The 17,265-nt window shown below is 46.8% G+C and overlaps 1 protein-coding gene across 11 annotated transcripts in view; it reads left to right on the top strand.

The window, feature by feature from the left end:
* The window catches only part of AP4S1 (adaptor related protein complex 4 subunit sigma 1), a 243,757-nt gene that overhangs the window by 82,579 nt on the left and 143,913 nt on the right, over positions 1–17,265 (top strand). The window contains exon 1 of one of the 11 annotated variants that reach the window (XM_085627385.1): positions 9,688–9,800. The exons of the other annotated variants lie outside the window; for them this stretch is intronic. The gene's annotated coding sequence lies outside the window, so the exon portion shown is untranslated. Of the gene's footprint in view, positions 1–9,687; positions 9,801–17,265 lie in introns of those variants that run through there. 11 annotated transcript variants of the gene reach the window in all.

Genomic DNA, 17,265 nt, shown 5'->3' on the forward strand with positions numbered 1-17,265 from the left:
GGCGAGGCCGCCAACGGCCGCAGCATGACGGAACCACTCCGTCATGAGCACACGGCAACCGTGGCTCATGACGGCGTGGTTCCGTCATGAGCACGGAAGGAGTTAATGAAGAATGCTATTGACTTTTTAGTCCATTCTGGTGCACTGTTTTCTTGTGCACAGGAACTAAAACACAAATGTTTATCATTTCGTGCTTTGTGTGGCATCAAAGAAAGAGTCATCCCAACTGTGTCCCTTAGCTGATGGTTCTCAGTCCAAGGGGATATGAATGTTATATTTTCCATGCGGGGACCGTTTACAGAATGTTTGTTTAGTGATGATGCCAAAGGAAAGAAATGTGAGGATCTTTGGTCACATATTGATAGTGATGTGAAAAAAGTACACTCTACTGCTTTCTTAGATTTTTACAGGAAAACATCACTGCTGTAGTGGACATAAAAAAACTGAGTCTGAAAACACCCTTGTCTGCCAAGTGTTCAGCGTAATTAGTCTAGATGTGAAACATCTCCTTGAGAGCAGGCTGGGTGACACCTTTAGTGACTTTGGCCCTGCAACATGTTCCTTGTTGGAGTGCTTGCCACTTGGTAAGCAAAGCAATGGTGAAGAGCAATTCAGGAACTTTTATTTTACAATGTATGAGACATGGCTTGCAATGATGAATAGAAGTGTGTCCCTTCACCACCAATGGCATTTGAAGTCAATGAAACCTCACTGTGGTACTCTGTTCTAGATCCCTTCCGTAAAGGGGAAGTTCTTCTTTAGTTTCAAAAGTGCTGCCTCATTAACTGAGGGTATAAGCGCCCAGATCAGCGCAAATGTTGCAGAACCTGCCCTGAGATTCGCAATCCTCAAGTGAACCAGCATTCGCATGGAAACCTATGTCAGTGGCCAGAGTTAACAAATTGTGTACTGGCTGTTTTGGCATTGCCCATCTTAAGTGCCAATGTTGAGAGGGCCTTTTCACAGACGTTTGCATGGGAAGGAAAGAGCGAGCGCACATGACCAAAGACTCACTGAAGAAGTATTGTATGGTGTATGTACTACAATAAGTTTGATTTGGAAAAATCTATTTGGACCTCATATACACTATACTTACACTGTCTATATACCATATGCTATCAGTGCAGAAAGCAAGTAATAATAAAAGCAAAATGTTCCCTAAACACCGCAAAAACACTGTTTCTGTTGTTTTTAATGGCGCTAAAATGTGTAACCACTGATAACCACTGTTTTTTAAAGGTATTGAAATCACTTGAAAACACTGAAAAAAACACCAGAATTTACCAAAAACAGAAACTGAAAACAGGAAAGCCTACCTATAACCAAGAACCTGCAGTGCTCCCAGGGCCTATAACCAAGAACCTGCAGTGCTCGCAGGGCCTATTACACAAGAACCTGGCGTGTTCTAGGGCCTAGAACCAAGAACCTGCAGTGTTCACAAAGCCTCTAACCAAGAACCTGCAGTGCTCTCAGGGCCTACATCCAAGAACCTGCAGTGCTCCCAGGGCCTATAACCAAGAACCTGCAGTGCCCCATGACCTATAACCAAGAAACTGAAGTACTCCCAGGGCCTATAACCAAGAACCTGCAGTACTCCCAGGGCCTATAACCAAGAACCTGCAGTACTCCCAGGGCCTATAACCAAGAACATGCAGTGCTCCCATGGCCTACAACTAAGAACCTGAAGTGCTCCCAGGGCCTATAACCAAGAACCTGCAGTGCTCCCAGGGCCTGTAATCCACAACCTGCAGTGCTCGCAAGGCCTATAACAAGAACCTGATGTGCTCCCAGGGCCTATAACCAAGAACCTGCAGTACTCCTTGGGCCTCTCAACAGGAACCCATTCCCTGATGTACCAGTGTTTGAACACCTATAGTACGCCAATGTTTGAATGTGTCAATATGTTGCTAAGCTAAATGTACCCTTGGTGCCACAATTAATGCTGTAGTATGTTGCATACCTAATACAAACCTTTAATAAAAATACAAACCCATGCCCTTAGGACCTCCTATAACCTGCGGTGCTCCTATGTTCTCTTGTAGCCAAGAACCTGCAGTGCTTATACAGCGTCCTCTTACCAAGAACCTGCAGTGTTCCCATGGCCTGTAAACAATAGGCCGTAGTGTTCCCAGGGCCTGTAAGCAAGAAGCTGCAGTGATCTCATGGCCTGTAACCAATAAGCCACATTGCTCCCTTGGTCTGTAACCAAGAACCTGCAGTGCTCCCATGGCCTGTAACTATGAAGCCACAGTGTTTCCATGGCCTGTAACCAAGAAGCCGCAGTGTTCCCATGGCCTGTAACCAAAAAGCCGCAATGTTCCTATGGCCTGTAACCAAGAAGCCGCAGTGTTCCCATGGCCTGCAACCAAGAAGCCACAGTGTTCCCATAGCCTGTAACCAAGAACCTGCAGTGTTCCCATAGCCTGTAACCAAGAACCTGCAGTGCTCCCATGGCCTGTAACCATGAAGCCGCAGTGTTTCCATGGCTTGTAACCAAGAAGCCGCAGTGTTCCATGGCCTGTAACCAAGAAGCCACAGTGTTCCAATGGCCTGTAACCAAGAAGGCGCAGTGTTCCCATGGCCTGTAGATGAGAGCCTAAAGTTCCTTCCTGGCCTAAAAGCAAAAGCCTTCACCACCCCCTTGGCTTATGTCCTATCAACCAAAAACCACAGTTTTTCCAAACCTCTCTGGCCCCATAACTTGTGAACCTAAACTCCCAGCTCCCATTGTGCTGTTGTTGGCGGTCAGTGTCCCGTCCTCTTCCCTTCCTGGTTGTAGACCACAGACCACACCTGGATAGGATGCCCTTCACCCTACAAAGGGGCTTACTAAACTCTCTTCCACCCACACCCTACATTGGAAGGAACCCCCAGGCACCTCTGTCATCGTACTGTGAGTTTATCGGAACCTGGCCAGGCCTGTTGTCTTTGTCATGCTTGGTTGCAAGTCAGTTTAGGGTAGTCGGTGCTTCACTTGTAGTGACGGTGCCAGACCACACCTTCAGATGGAAAAGTGACAAACAACTGTTGTGCAATGTACCCAGCTCCACGTGTAATTTGTGAGCGAGCCGTGACTAAGGAGGTGTTTACACCTCTGCAGGGAATAGGACCACCTCCCCACATTCCTTAGCTTGTCCTCACCTGCCTCTCTATCACCTCTCTCTCACCTGCTTCTCTCCCTCTCTCACCTGCCTCTCCTTCTGTCTGTGCCTATCCAGGTTCTCTTTCACCCGCCTCTATCCCCTGGCACTCTCAGCTGGCTCTCCCGCCACTCATCTCCCACCTGCATATCTTTTCTATCTATGTCTCTCATGGCTGTCTCTCACCTGCTCCTGCTCTCTCTCTCCACTCACCTTTCTCTCTCTTTCTCTCCTGGCACTCTTACCTCTCTCTCTCTCTCTCTCTCTCTCTTTCTGTCTCTCTCTCTGCACTCTCACCTCTCTCTCTCTGCACTCTCACCTCTCTCTCTCCTCTCGCTCGCTCTCTCACCTCTCTCTCTCTCCTGACACTCCCACCTCTCTCTCGCTCTCTCTTGCGCGCTCTCTGTCTCTCTCTCTCTCCTGCCTCACTTTCTCCTGTCTTGTCTCTCCAGGCTCTCTTTCAGCCACCTCACTCTCCTGGCAATCTCACCAGCCTCTCCCGCCTCTCTCTCTCACCTGCTTCTCTTTCTCCTGTCTATGTCTCTCATGGCTCTCTCTCTCAGCTGGCTTTCTCTTTAGCTCTCTCTCTCCTAACATTTTCACCTGCTTCTTTCTCTCTCACTCTCTCTCTCCTGGCTTTCTCACCTGCCTCTCTTACTCCTGTCTATGTCTCTCTAAGTTCTCTTTCACCCGCCTCTATCTGCTGGCACTCTCATATGCGTCTATTTCTCCTATGCATGTCTCTCCTTGCACTCTCAACCACACCACTCACTCTCCTTTCACTTTCTCACCTGCCTTTCTCTATCCTGGCAATCCCACACCTGCCTCTCCCCTCCCTCTCCCTCACCTGATACTTGCTCACCCGTCTCACTCTGCTAGCACTATTAAATGTGCCTCTCACCTCCCTCTCTCTCCTACCATCTCTCATCTGCACCTTTCTCCTGTCTGTGTCTCTCCTGACCTCTAAGTAGGAATGTACCCCGGCCCTAACTGCCTGACTGCAGGTGAAATTGGGATTCTGCCCCTTATATTGGCCCTGGCCTCATGCTAACCTAGGCCGCGGCCTCTCCCTGACCTTCTGAAGCCCAGGACCTGTTTTGTGACAAGCGGGGACTCCAGGAGCATGCCTCGAAAAATCATAAAAATGTTACTAGACCTGCAGGTCTAGGGCCTTAAATAATCTACTCGACCTATTTGTAATGCTCATGACCCCTAAACTGGTTTCAAATGATGTGATCGTGGGCAAATAATTCAATTAATTGAGCTGCCATTTTATTCATTATCACATGTTAGGGCACCTTCAAATGTGCGAGTTCAGCAGGTCTGCTGTATAAAAAACTCTTGTGTTTGATTTAGTAGAGAGAAACTTTCTTTCCATCTATAATACAAATCTAGCCAGAAATAGGATAGGCATGACCCCTGACCTGCCTCCTAGTTCATTATCAGCATTTTCATCAGGGCGGGAGCAGGAATGTTTCTGAAATCATGTTTAAAAACTATCACTTTTAATAAATACATAACTAAAGCATGAAGTGTTAGCTCTCTGTCATTTTCAATCAACCAATTTTGCATTGAAATGGCCACAAACTTTCCCACTGACATGCGGCTAACCTGATACAACTATGTAGTGTAGAAACAATAATGTCTGGAAATAGAGTTTCTGCAAATATGTATCATTTTCACATCACCAAGTAAAGTGTTCTGGTTTGTTTTGCTCCTATTTAACCCTTCTTAATTACAAAAAAATTTGCTTTTGTCATTCCTGATACATTTTGAAATATTTGTACTATTCACTCACAAGCTATTTAAATGTTATGTGTTTGAAAAAACTGACATCTTCAGACGGCGCACTTGACAAAAACCTCCAACTCTAGTAGGAGAGAGAAAAATAAACCTAATTTTCCAAGCAGCAATCAGTTAAAAGACAACTGACATTTGACCTCTTTCCTTGAATAGACAGCAAATGTGCCAAGATTTGAAGCCATCTCTATTGCTCTTTCACTTTCTGAATGAACAGACCACCCCTGCTCCTTTCCAGCCTAAGTTTACAGGCCAGATAGGACTAGTAGATGCTAAAAGAATCTCGACCTAATACATTTTTACTCGCAATTTTGAATGGGTAAGTAGATTTTTCGAGGCCTGAGTAGTGACCTTCTAGTTGGAAGTGGAGTACTGTCCGTCCCCTAGATGTATTACATAAAGCGGTGGAGGCAGATCACTGTGTTTTTGAATCTGTAAGTGTGACTAGACATTTTTTCCTGTGTCAGGGAAAATGCGGCCTACAGACCCCTCTTACATAAAGTTACGCTATGATGTGACCCGTGCTGCCGGGCAAATCCCCACCCCCTTCTTTCAGTGCTGTTTCTGAGTGAGCTGTATCAAGACTGTACCAGAGTGTGTATTAATGTGTCACTTGGGAGCTTGCCGAAGGCGCCAGAGACTGGTGCTGCCGACAAGTTGCCGATGCAGAGAGCTCGGATGCACCTGTATGCTGCAGCTGCCCCAGAGGTATCTATCCTGGAGGCCACAGCTTCCCCTACTGAGGGCCAGTCTGCAGCTGATGCTGGACACAGGTACTCCTGCACAGGTCCACCTCAACAAGTCCATCTGCGAAGCTCGTCCAGAGTGAAGCTGCTGTTGTGGGCTCTGAAGCAGAGAACTCGGATCCACCCGGATGCTGCAGCGGCCCCAGACGTATCCATCCTGGAGGCCACAGCTTCCCCTATTGAGAGCCTGTCTGCAGCCACTGCTGGACACGGGTACTAAGGTGCAGGTCTACCTCACCAAGTTCATCTGCGAAGCTCGTCCTGAGTGAAGCTGCTGTTGTGGTCTCTGAAGCAGAGAGCTCAGATGCTGCAGCTGCCCCAGAGGTATCTATCCGGGAGGCCACAGCTTATCCTACTGAGAGCCTGTCTGCAGCCGCTGCCAGACCTAGGTACTCCTGCGCAGGTCCACCTCACCAAGTCCATCTGCGAAGCTCGTCGTGAGTGAAGCTGCTGTTGTGGTCTCTGAAGCAGCGATCTCGGATCCACCCGGATGCTGTAGCTGCCCCAGATGTACCTATATGGCAGGCCACAGGTTCCCTTCTGAGTGCCTGTCTGCAGCTGATGCTGGACACAGATACTCATGCGCTGGTCCACCTCACCAAGTCCATCTGCGAACCTCATCCTTAGTGAAGCTGCTGTTGTGGTCTCTGAAGCAGAGAGATCGGATGCTGCAGCTACCCCAGAGGTATCCATCCTGGAGGTCACAGCTTCCCCTACTGAGGGCCTGACTCCAGCTGCCCCAGAGGTATCCATCATCAAGGCCACAGCTTACCCTACTGAGAGCCAATCTGCAGCCGCTGCTGGCCACGGGTACTTATGCGCTGGTCCACCTCACTGAGTCCATCTGCGAAGCTCGTCCTGAGTGAAGCTGCTGTTGTGTTCTCTGAAGCAGAGAGCTTGGATCCACCCGGATACTGCAGCTGCCTCAGAGGTATCCATCCTGGAGGCCACAGCTTACCCTACTGAGAGCCAATCTGCAGCCGCTGCTGGCCACGGGTACTTATGCGCTGGTCCACCTCACTGAGTCCATCTGCGAAGCTCGTCCTGAGTGAAGCTGCTGTTGTGTTCTCTGAAGCAGAGAGCTTGGATCCACCCGGATACTGCAGCTGCCCCAGAGGTATCCATCCTGGAGGTCACAGCTTCTCCTGCTGAGGGCCTGACTCCATCTGCCCCAGAGGTATCCGTCCTGGAGGCCACAGCTTCCCCTACTGAGGGCCAGTCTGCAGCCGATGCAGGTGGACACGGGTACTGAGGCGCAGGTCCACCTCACCAAGTCGATCTGCGAAGCTCGTCCTAGGTGAAGCTGCAGCTGCCCCAGAGGTATCAATACGGGAGACCACAGCTTCCCTCTTGAGAGCCTGTCTGCAGCCGCTGCTGGACACTGGTATTCATGCGCTGGTCCACCTCACCGAGTCCATCTGCGAAGCTCGTCCTGAGTGAACCTGCTGTTGTGGTCCCTGAAACAGAGAGCTCGGATCCGCCTGGATGCTGCAGCTGCCTCAGAGGTATCCATACTGGAGGTCACAGCTTCCCCTACTAAGAGCCTGACTGCAGCTGCTCCAGAGGTATCCATCCTGGAGGCCACAGCTTCCCCTACTGAGAGCCTGTCTGCAGCCGATGCTGGACACAGGTACTCCTGCGAGGTCCACCTCACCGAGTCCATCTGCAAAGCTCGTCCTGAGTGAAGCTGCTGTTGTGGTCTCTGAAGCAGAGAGCTCGGATCCACCGGGATGCTGCAGCTGCCCCAGAGGTTTCCATCCTAGAGGCCACAGCTTCCCCTACTGAGAGGCTGTCTGCAGCCGCTGCTGGACACGGGTACTCATACGCTGGTCCACCTCACCAAGTCCATCTGTGAAGCTTGTCCGGAGTGATGCTGCTGTTGTGGTCTTTGAAGCAGAGAGCTCGGATGCTGCAGCTGCCCCAGAGGTATCCATCCTGGAGGCCACAGCTTCCCCTACTGAGAACCTGTCTGCAGCCACTGCTGGACACGGGTACTCATGTGCAGGTCCACCTCACGAAGTCCATCGGCGAAGCTCGTCCTGAGTGAAGCTGCTGTTGTGGTTTCTGAAGCAGAGCTCAGATGCTGCAACCGCCCCAGAGGTATCTATCCGGGAGGCCACAGCTTCCCCTACTGAGAGCCTGTCTGCAGCCACTGCTGGACACGGGTACTCATGTGCAGGTCCACCTCACGAAGTCCATCGGTGAAGCTCGTCCTGAGTGAAGCTGCTGTTGTGGTCTCTGAAGCAGGCTCAGATGCTGCAACCGCCCCAGAGGTATCTATCCGGGAGGCCATAGCTTCCCCTACTGAGAGCCTGTCTGCAGCCGCTGCTGGAAACTGGTACTGATGCGTTGGTCCACCTCACCAAGTCCATCTGCGAAGCTCGTCCTGAGTGAAGCTGTTGTTTTGGTCTCTGAAGCCGAGAGTTTGGATGCTGCAGCTGCCCCAGAGGTATCCATCCTGGAGGTCACAGCTTCCCCTACTGAGAGCCTGACTGCAGCTGCCTCAGAGGTATCCATCCTGGAGGCCACAGCTTCCCCTAATGAGAGCCTGTCTGCAGCCGCTGCTGGCCACGGGTACTCATGCGCTGGTCCACCTCACTGAGTCCATCTGCGAAGCTCGCCCTGAGTGAAGCTGCTGTTTGTTGTAATGTGGAAATATGGATTTTTCTGGTCAGTTATGTCCCCTATCTTGGACCCCAACGGTTCTATGTGCATGTCACAAGTACATGTGTGTTCCCTCCAGTTCCAGTTATAAAGACGCAAACACATGTGCGTCCACCGTCAACATGTCCTCTGGCAGATCCGCCATGAATAGGCCGGATATTCCATTCCTAAGTATGAAAAGCCACCGGCTTTATATGGTTCACTTATGCCATTTTACAGTCCAGGCAAGTAGGCCCTGATTCTGTCATCAAACTCTTCTTGCCTTCTGCCTCTGAAAGCTCCAGTCTCATTCTCTGCGCGGCTCACGAAGCCTGACATCAGCCTATTCTCTGCCAAGAACTGTATTTCACCTTCGAGTTATCTGCTTCCCCCTCAGCCGATGCATTCCTGCCTAGTAGCTTAAGTAAACATTCTTCCAGTTACCGAGCAAAAGGCCGGCTTCTCTGTCCTCATGCAAGTAATTCATAGCCTTGTTACCATGGAATATTCCTACCCCCTCGCATTTAGTGTAGACACTTAGACGCTTGTACATGCACGCACAGTCAGTATAGAATAGATTCTGTCCGAGAGTCCTTCGTTTATGGATAACATAGTTCTTTAAACATAGGATGTTAGATATGATTTGGGATTAGGTTGACTTGACCCCTCAGACTTCTTGTCTCCACATGTAGAGCTAAATGTCAAGTCCCCTTCACCCCCTAGTTACACGTCAATTACACGTCATGCTGCTGCGCGCGCATCTATGCCAAGTATTATCTTATAGATCCACCTATAGGTGACATCACCACCAATTATGTTCCTTTTTACTCTTTATTACACCCATTTCTGGTTACGCAGAACAACTCGTCATTTTCCTTATCAATTGTTACGCCTACTGCATTTACTTCATTGTCATGTATGTACTATAAAAGTCATTTCTTGTCAATAAAGTGTGTGCTTCACTTCCAGAACCTTCGTGGTGACGGAACATTGGGAGCAACCGATTATAATCGATTATTGGAATAAAGCCCATTCCGAACCTCTAATACCACGGATTCTGCCTCTCATTTTACTGAGCTATTTTATTATGTTCCTGTATCAAATTCAGTCCCGGTAAAGGAGAAATATTTACCACATGATGGCGCCCGAACAGGGACACTTTCTCATCTCACGCGCCGGCGGTGCGTTGCAGGCCCGGTCTCCTGCCACAGCTGGACGGACAATAACGCGTACCAGCAGGATTTCCTGTATCTCCCTCCGGTCAAGCGGGGGCGACTGAGACTGCGATCAACACCCAGACGAGGCGGTGAGAAGTGCGAAGTATCCCGACCAGAGCCTAGCTGAGAGAGCAAGATCCGAGGTACACAGAGACCCACCAGTCCGAAGTCAAGCCCAGTGTCCGACGAGTCGAGTCCAGTCCAGTCCGGGTCAAGTTCAAGTTACTGAGGCCTTCCGTTTCCGAAGCTACCCGGTGAGTACCATTGCTGGGGAGGCATTTCTGACGTGCACATAGGTTGTGCCGGTCAAGACGGGTTTGGGTACACAAATCCGGTCTGCACTGTTTTAGCAGTGTATCTGTACTGTTTAGCAGTATATCAAGTATTCCGAAGTATTCCGAAGTGTCTAGTCATTGTCTAGTTATTGTCGAGAATTAAGCTTGGTGATTAGTTATGCAGACGATCATCATTGTTGTTTCAGTTAAAGGTTCAATGTTTAATGTTTAATGTGTTCAAATACGTTCTGTATATTGTGGTATGAATGACTGTTCATTATCGTGTTTATTGTATTAAGTCTGTTCAAAATCAAGTATCAGGTCAGTTGGTCAAAATCAAGTATAAAGTCAGTTCTCAATATGCCGCTCTTTTCGAAATTAAGACAGATCACTACTAGAAAAGGGGTTCTCGAAGAAGCCGTTCCTATTCCTCCTAGGGACACTCCAGGGCACTTTATGTATCATAAACATGGCTTAGACGCTATATTATTTCTTGATTTATGGGTAGACTACACCAAGGGATTACCAGAAAGTCAGAGGTGGCCCACAGCGGGAACCTGGGATGCAGAGTGCATCATGAAAGTAGAAGAAGAGTTATGGAAAAGGAAAGTCAGACAGTCACAGAAAGACGCCGTTGAGTTATGGCGTAAAGAATCTCATAGACGCACAGAAAAAGCACGTAGACAGGAAGAAAAGAATAAAGAAAGTTCAAATAAAGTTCGAGAGAATGTATTAATTGAGGAAGGTATCCGAGTGAAATCAGAACAAGTAGACAGACAAAGAAATGCCCTTATGAATGGTATGTATCCCCTTCTGGCCGAAGGATTACCTAAGGCTACCCCAGAAATACCGAAAGACTTGCCACCCCCATTGTTCCCAATAAAGGTACATCCTAAGGGGCATCCTAGAACCGCAGAAGATGTTTTTCTTTCCTCATATTTAGATGACGCAGCTCCCGAGTATGCTAATTCCGCCCCACATAGACCGCATACCAGGGAGGTCCAACGCCAAGATCCGGCACCCGTATCCCTACAGCAACAAATCGAGTCACAAGTTCTGGCAAGCACATCTGTTTCCACATCCGCTCCTACAGCTACTTCTATGGCTGTGTCCACACCTGTAGTTGCTGTGTCACGTTCGACGAATCCTTTCACACTCGACACCCCAGATGGGGCCGCGGGAGGTGCTACCAATATCTTTTCTACGCCACCCAGAATAAATAAACTCACTTTTCAAGAGTCAGCACATTCACGTACACCCAAACTCCTTAGTGCCCGTGCGCTTAAGGAACTTCTTATAGATTGTAGATATGACCCGGTGCCTGGAAAGGAGGACGAAATGACCCTAGCATCATTGCGTATCAGACGAGCCGCAGTGTATTTAGCGAAGTTACCAGGAATGACTGCGCATCTAGATAATATATATCATTTTGTCCAAACAGGGCGAGATCCAGAATGTATTTACAGAGCTATGGGATACCAGAAAGTAGAGATACAGGGGGAACTGTTACGTTTCCTCATAAACTGTGTGATCAGAAATCAAGACCGACCGGGGGTAGACCCGGAAGCAATGAAAATTCTTACAAGATGGAGCCAGAATATATCAGAAGGGAGACATGATAAACAAAATTGTATAATAGCCATGTGCCGAAAGATCCGTAAAGAAATAGAACGCCTACACGAAGAACGATTAGAGGTAGACGAGTTCGAACAAAGCGAGGAAGAAGGGTCAGGACTGCCCACAGGACAGTCGGACACCATAGCCTATGTAGGTAGAGGAAGATCTTGTAATAGGAATCAGACTAGATATCATACTGACTCAATACATCCGATATGTCCAGATAATAACCGGAATTTTCAAATACCTATAATTAATATAAGGTCTAACGAGCATTCGTTCCAAACCGCCGACAAAATACTCCGAGAACGAAGGGGTTATCATTTTCTCGATTCTATGGACGAACAAGATTTAGCCAGGGCAGCTGTCCATTGGGTGGACAGTCCCGGAAAATATAGTGATGATACAGTAGTACGCACATTTTTGAATCTTACCCCAGATGAACAAAGGTTAGCTGGGATTTATATGATTCAACAACTCATTATACTATATCGGAGTCAGCATTCGGACCCTGGTCCCTTACCTGACATACTGACTGAATTGCTTATGAATAAATGGAGAGGTCCAGGTACTAAATTAATTAAAGAAATTCTAGAATCAAGAAAGCAGTATATTCTTTTTGTATGTTCAGAGCATGTTTCATTGCCCGTCAAGGAAAGAACCACGTATCACATGGATAGACAGAATCCTTTACGAGAGGTGCACCCAATAAGAGACGAGGACAATCAGTTTAAACGCGTATTTGTATATACGCCCATATCGAAAATAGAATTGTTACAAATGAAGAAAGTGGTACCCAGTCATGACAAAGACCCAGCGGGTTTTCACCGAGAAATTAAAGACATGTTACTCATGGGAGAGTATACCTATCCCGACATTATGACAATATTAAAGGTGTTGATGCCTGCTGGCATTTATGAAAAACTCAAGGAAAAAGAGTGGGAGGTAGGTGACCAAAAGATAGAATGGTCAGTGTTAGAAGCGGAAGAAAAGGCCCGAACTGCAGGAGCAGGACTTGGGGATAAAACTAAAGCACTACCAGGATTACTAGTACAGGTACTGCCACGTCTATTAACTACGAAAAAGGAAGATTGGGGAACGATTTCAGCCTGTAAGCAGAAGCAAGATGAAGACACTAGTGATTACTATGCTCGATTTGAAAAATGTTTTGGTATAAATAGTGGCATAAAAGCAAGTAGCGAATCATACCCGCATCTGTTTGTAACAAAGTTAGTGGAAAATGCCCTGCCACCAGTAAAGAATAGAGTATTAAAATTCGAAAGTACCTGGCAAGGTAACACTCCATCACAAATGTTACAAATGTTACAGTACCATCACAATAGAATTAGAGAAGAACAAGAACATGAACACAGACGCATGAAAGACACGAAAATGAAAATGTTAGTTTCCCAGACAGTTCCAGCTGAAGGACATAAAAAGGGTATGACACATTCCGATTCAGTAGGACCTGTAAAAGGGACATGCAATTATTGCAAAAAGCCAGGTCATTACGTACACGATTGCCCAGTTTTAAAACATAATATCAGCATAGGTAAAACACAAGAAAGATCACGGCCACGCAGACAAGATCAGAATGAACAAGGAGCTTTGCAGCATGCCCAGGCCATGCCAGCCGCACAACAGCCCATACAGTTTGTGCCAGCTGCACCACCGTTACCTGTTACTGCCACACAGACAACAACACGACAAATGTATCAGACCGCACAGTATGAATATCCCGAGTATCAGCGTTACGCATGAACAAGCCTAGAGAGGGAAGTTGACTTACCCCTTATTGAAATCCCAGTAGACCAAGAAGGACCTTATGTACATAGTGAATTATTAGGCCAAGATAGAAAATTTCTACTCGATACAGGGGCAAGTCGAACGACCATAAAACGTAGTGAAGTTCCAGGGGCACCCCTCTCAGGCTCACAGAATATTTCCCTTGGTTTTTCAGGAAAACCTATTGTTAATGAAGTGTCACAACCACTGCCACTTACGATAGGACCTCTGACCCGAACTACAGATTTATTGCTTACTAAATCATGTCCAGAAAATCTATTAGGAATAAAAACGTTAAAAGCTCTAGGAGCCATAATATGTTGTTCTCCGGAAGGAGTAAGATTGTTTTTGCGTGATTTTAAAGGTCACTATGTATCTAGAGACATGGATCTCCGATTACAGACTTTACCCACACGTCTATGGGCACAAGGCCCTACTGATGTTGGTTGCATGAATATTACACCATATCGAGTCACATTAAAGGCAGGAGTGGTGCTACCACGAATGCGACAATACAAGTTACCCCCAGATGCTGTAGTGGCTTTACTACAAATCATTGACGAGCTCATTGCCCAAGGAGTAGTTGTGGAAACAGACTCCAATATATGTAATTCACCGATAATACCGATTCTTAAACGAACAGACCCTAAGGCCCCGCCAGTATATCGATTGGTTATTGATCTGTGCGAGTTAAACAAATGCATTGTGCCACAATTTCCTGTGGTTCCCGATATCTCGTCATTACTGACAGCTATTGATTCCGAAGCAACATTCTTTACTGTAATTGATCTCAAGAATGCCTTTTTCAGCGTCCCAATAGATCCGGAAAGCCAATATTTATTCGGATTTAGTTTAAATGGGCGTAGCTTTAAATTCTCACGCGCACCTCAAGGATTTACAGAAAGCCCCAGCATCTATAGCCAAGCACTGAAACGAGAACTTGACAGTATCCACATGCCAGTTAACACTGCGCTGCTTCAATACGTCGATGATCTGCTGATCACCGCAAGAAGCGAACCGGAATGTGAAAAAGCATCACTGACAGTTTTACAATTTCTAGCCGAAAAGGGGCACAAGGTGTCCCCTTCTAAGCTGCAATTCTGTGTCCAGCGAGTTGTTTATCTTGGACACTCGCTGTCCAAGGAGGGAAGGCAGCTTACCCCAGACCGCATTCAGTTAATAGCTAACATGCCAATACCCAAGACACAAAAGGAGGTGCGGGCTTTCATAGGCCTCACTTCATACTGTAGACAGTGGATCCCTCAGTATGCATTTCTAGCAAAACCACTCATTCAGTTAACCACACAGGAGGCAGCCACATCGACTGTTCTCCCTTGGACTCAAGAACATACACAAGCTTTTGAAAGCCTAAAGAAAACTTTATGTCAAGCACCTGTTTTAGCAACACCATGTTACAGAAAACAGTTTACACTCTTTGTTACAGAACGCGAAGGTACTGCCTTGTCAGTACTCACACAGGAACAAGCAGGATCACACAAACCATGTGCTTATTTTTCTAGTACATTAGATCCCGTAGCTCAGGCTTTGCCTGCATGCCTGAAATCAGTGGCAGCGACAGCTTTAGCAATCAGACAAAGCGATGCCATAGTGTTAGGACACCCATTGACAGTTCAAGTACCACACGCAGTAGAGGTTCTTGTAAATAGAACACAAACACAACACTTGACTATAGCGAGACTTACAGGGTACGAACTTACATTGTTTCAGCCACATATAGAAATAAGACGCTGTAACACATTGAATCCTGCCACACTTTTGCCAGTAACCGGAACAGACCCACTAGCCCATGACTGTATTGAAGTTATTACTGTAACGACAAAACCCAGACAAGACTTGACCGATGTTCCATTGTCCGATCCAGACCTGACGTTGTATGTAGATGGTTCATGTATGAGAACAAGTACAGGAGAATTAGTGGCCGCTTATGCAGTCACAACAGATACTGAAGTCATTGAAACTAATCGTATAAATACTTTGTCAGCTCAAGCCGCAGAGCTCATCGCTCTGACACAAGCTTGTATTCAAGCCACGAATAAAAAAGTCAACATATACACTGATTCACGTTATGCATTCGGAGTTGTACATGACTTCGGCGTGCTGTGGCGAGAGAGAGGTTATTTAACTTCCCACGGTGCCCACATTCAGCACGGACCCCTCATCCATGCCTTATTAGATGCAATACATCTACCTACTGCAATATCAATTATGAAATGTAAAGCTCATACGAAAGTTACTGATATCATTTCCCAAGGCAATGATCTAGCCGACAGAACGGCTAAACAGACGGCTCAAACCCAAACCCCCGACATGACAAAGACAATAGTCCCGATGCCGACACATTGTATGACAGTTAAAGATCCTACTCTTGACGTAATTGACATACAGACACATGCTACACCAGACGAAATAAAGAAATGGACTGAATTAGGAGGGATCCAAACGGACCAAGGATGGATGATGAAAGAAAAGTCTGTATGGTTCCTTCCTGATTCAATGGTCCAAGTTATAATTAACACTATACATAGTCCGGCACATCTAGGAGAAAAAGCTATGCTAGACAGCATTCAACACATTTGGTTTAATAAACATTTACGAGCAGCAGCCAAACAAAAGGTCCGTACCTGTATGATCTGTTGTCAGTTCAACCCAGGAAAAAGTGTTCCCGTAGAACAGGGTGGATTTCATCCTCCTGATCACCCTTTTGAAGTCCTCCAGATGGATTATATCCAGATGGAACGATGTCGAGGATTCAAATATGTTCTCGTAGTTGTCTGCGCTCTGTCCCGTTGGACGGAGGCATACCCGGTTTCAGATTACACTGCCCCGACTACTGCCAAACAGTTGGTTCGAGAATTCTTCCCACGATACGGTTTACCACGTGTTGTCTACTCAGATAACGGCCAGCCGTTCTCATCCGAACTAATGAAACACGTTTCACTTTTGTTAGGCTATCAGTGGAAATTCCACTGTGTCCGACACCCCGAAGCAGCAGGTCTCGTAGAAAGACATAATCAGATACTGAAAATCAGACTGTCCAAAATATGCAGAGAGAAAGGGGTCGACTGGATAGTAGCATTACCAGTCGCACTTTTTTACATGAGAATGGTAGCACACTCTAGAACAGGGCTATCCCCGTATGAGGTGATCTTCGGTAGACCACCAAATATGTGGGGGACGCCTATACCACGCAAAATAACTGATATTGACTGTAATATGCTGACAGATTACTTGGCTTCCTTGATGTCTGCACTACAATCTTGTCGTTCACAGGTTGCTGCAGCATTTCCCGACAATACTGAGGTGAAACCCCATGACATAGTTCCGGGTGATATTGTGTTTGTGAAAAATTTCGACCGAAAGACTCAGCTGGAGCCCAGGTGGAAGACACCCAAGTTGGTTCTGCTGACCACAAGAACAGCCGTGAAGATCGAGGGCCGCAAGGGCTGGATTCATTCAAGCCATATCAAAAAATTTCATGGACAATCCTCGGATATAGACATTGTGCCCTGCACTCCCTCACAGACTGATTCAAAACTTCCTTTGGTGGAAAAAACTGAAAGCGAACTTTACAAAGTTAAGTTAAGGCCTAGGACGTCAGACGGTTTGATTGTTTAAGTCCTCTCCTAGGTGAAGCGGTTGAATCTGTCTCTGACATGTATCCTCTAGACCTGAATCATGAACAGTCGCGAAAAATGATGAAACGACAGGCGTATTGTAAATCACTGCGTAGCCATTGTATAGGGACATTATTAATTTTGTTTTCCTTAAGTCTTTTAATAATTATTACCAGTATGTTGTTGCACATATATTACCCTATTGCCAGAAATGTTCACAATGTTATTGCAGAACATTCTTTTAGTGACTTACCCCCGCATGAATTGTCCTATAGACTTGCGCTGCGCAATAACACTTTCATTAGTATGTTACATCATTCCCATCAGACTAGTAATGCAACAAATTGTTGGGTGTGTGGCCGACTCCCTCCCTATCAGAATTATGAAGGAGTCTTGCCTTTCTTTCC

Source organism: Triturus cristatus, chromosome 9 (assembly GCF_964204655.1).
Source record: "Triturus cristatus chromosome 9, aTriCri1.1, whole genome shotgun sequence".
In the NCBI taxonomy this organism is placed as follows: Eukaryota; Metazoa; Chordata; class Amphibia; order Caudata; family Salamandridae; genus Triturus; species Triturus cristatus.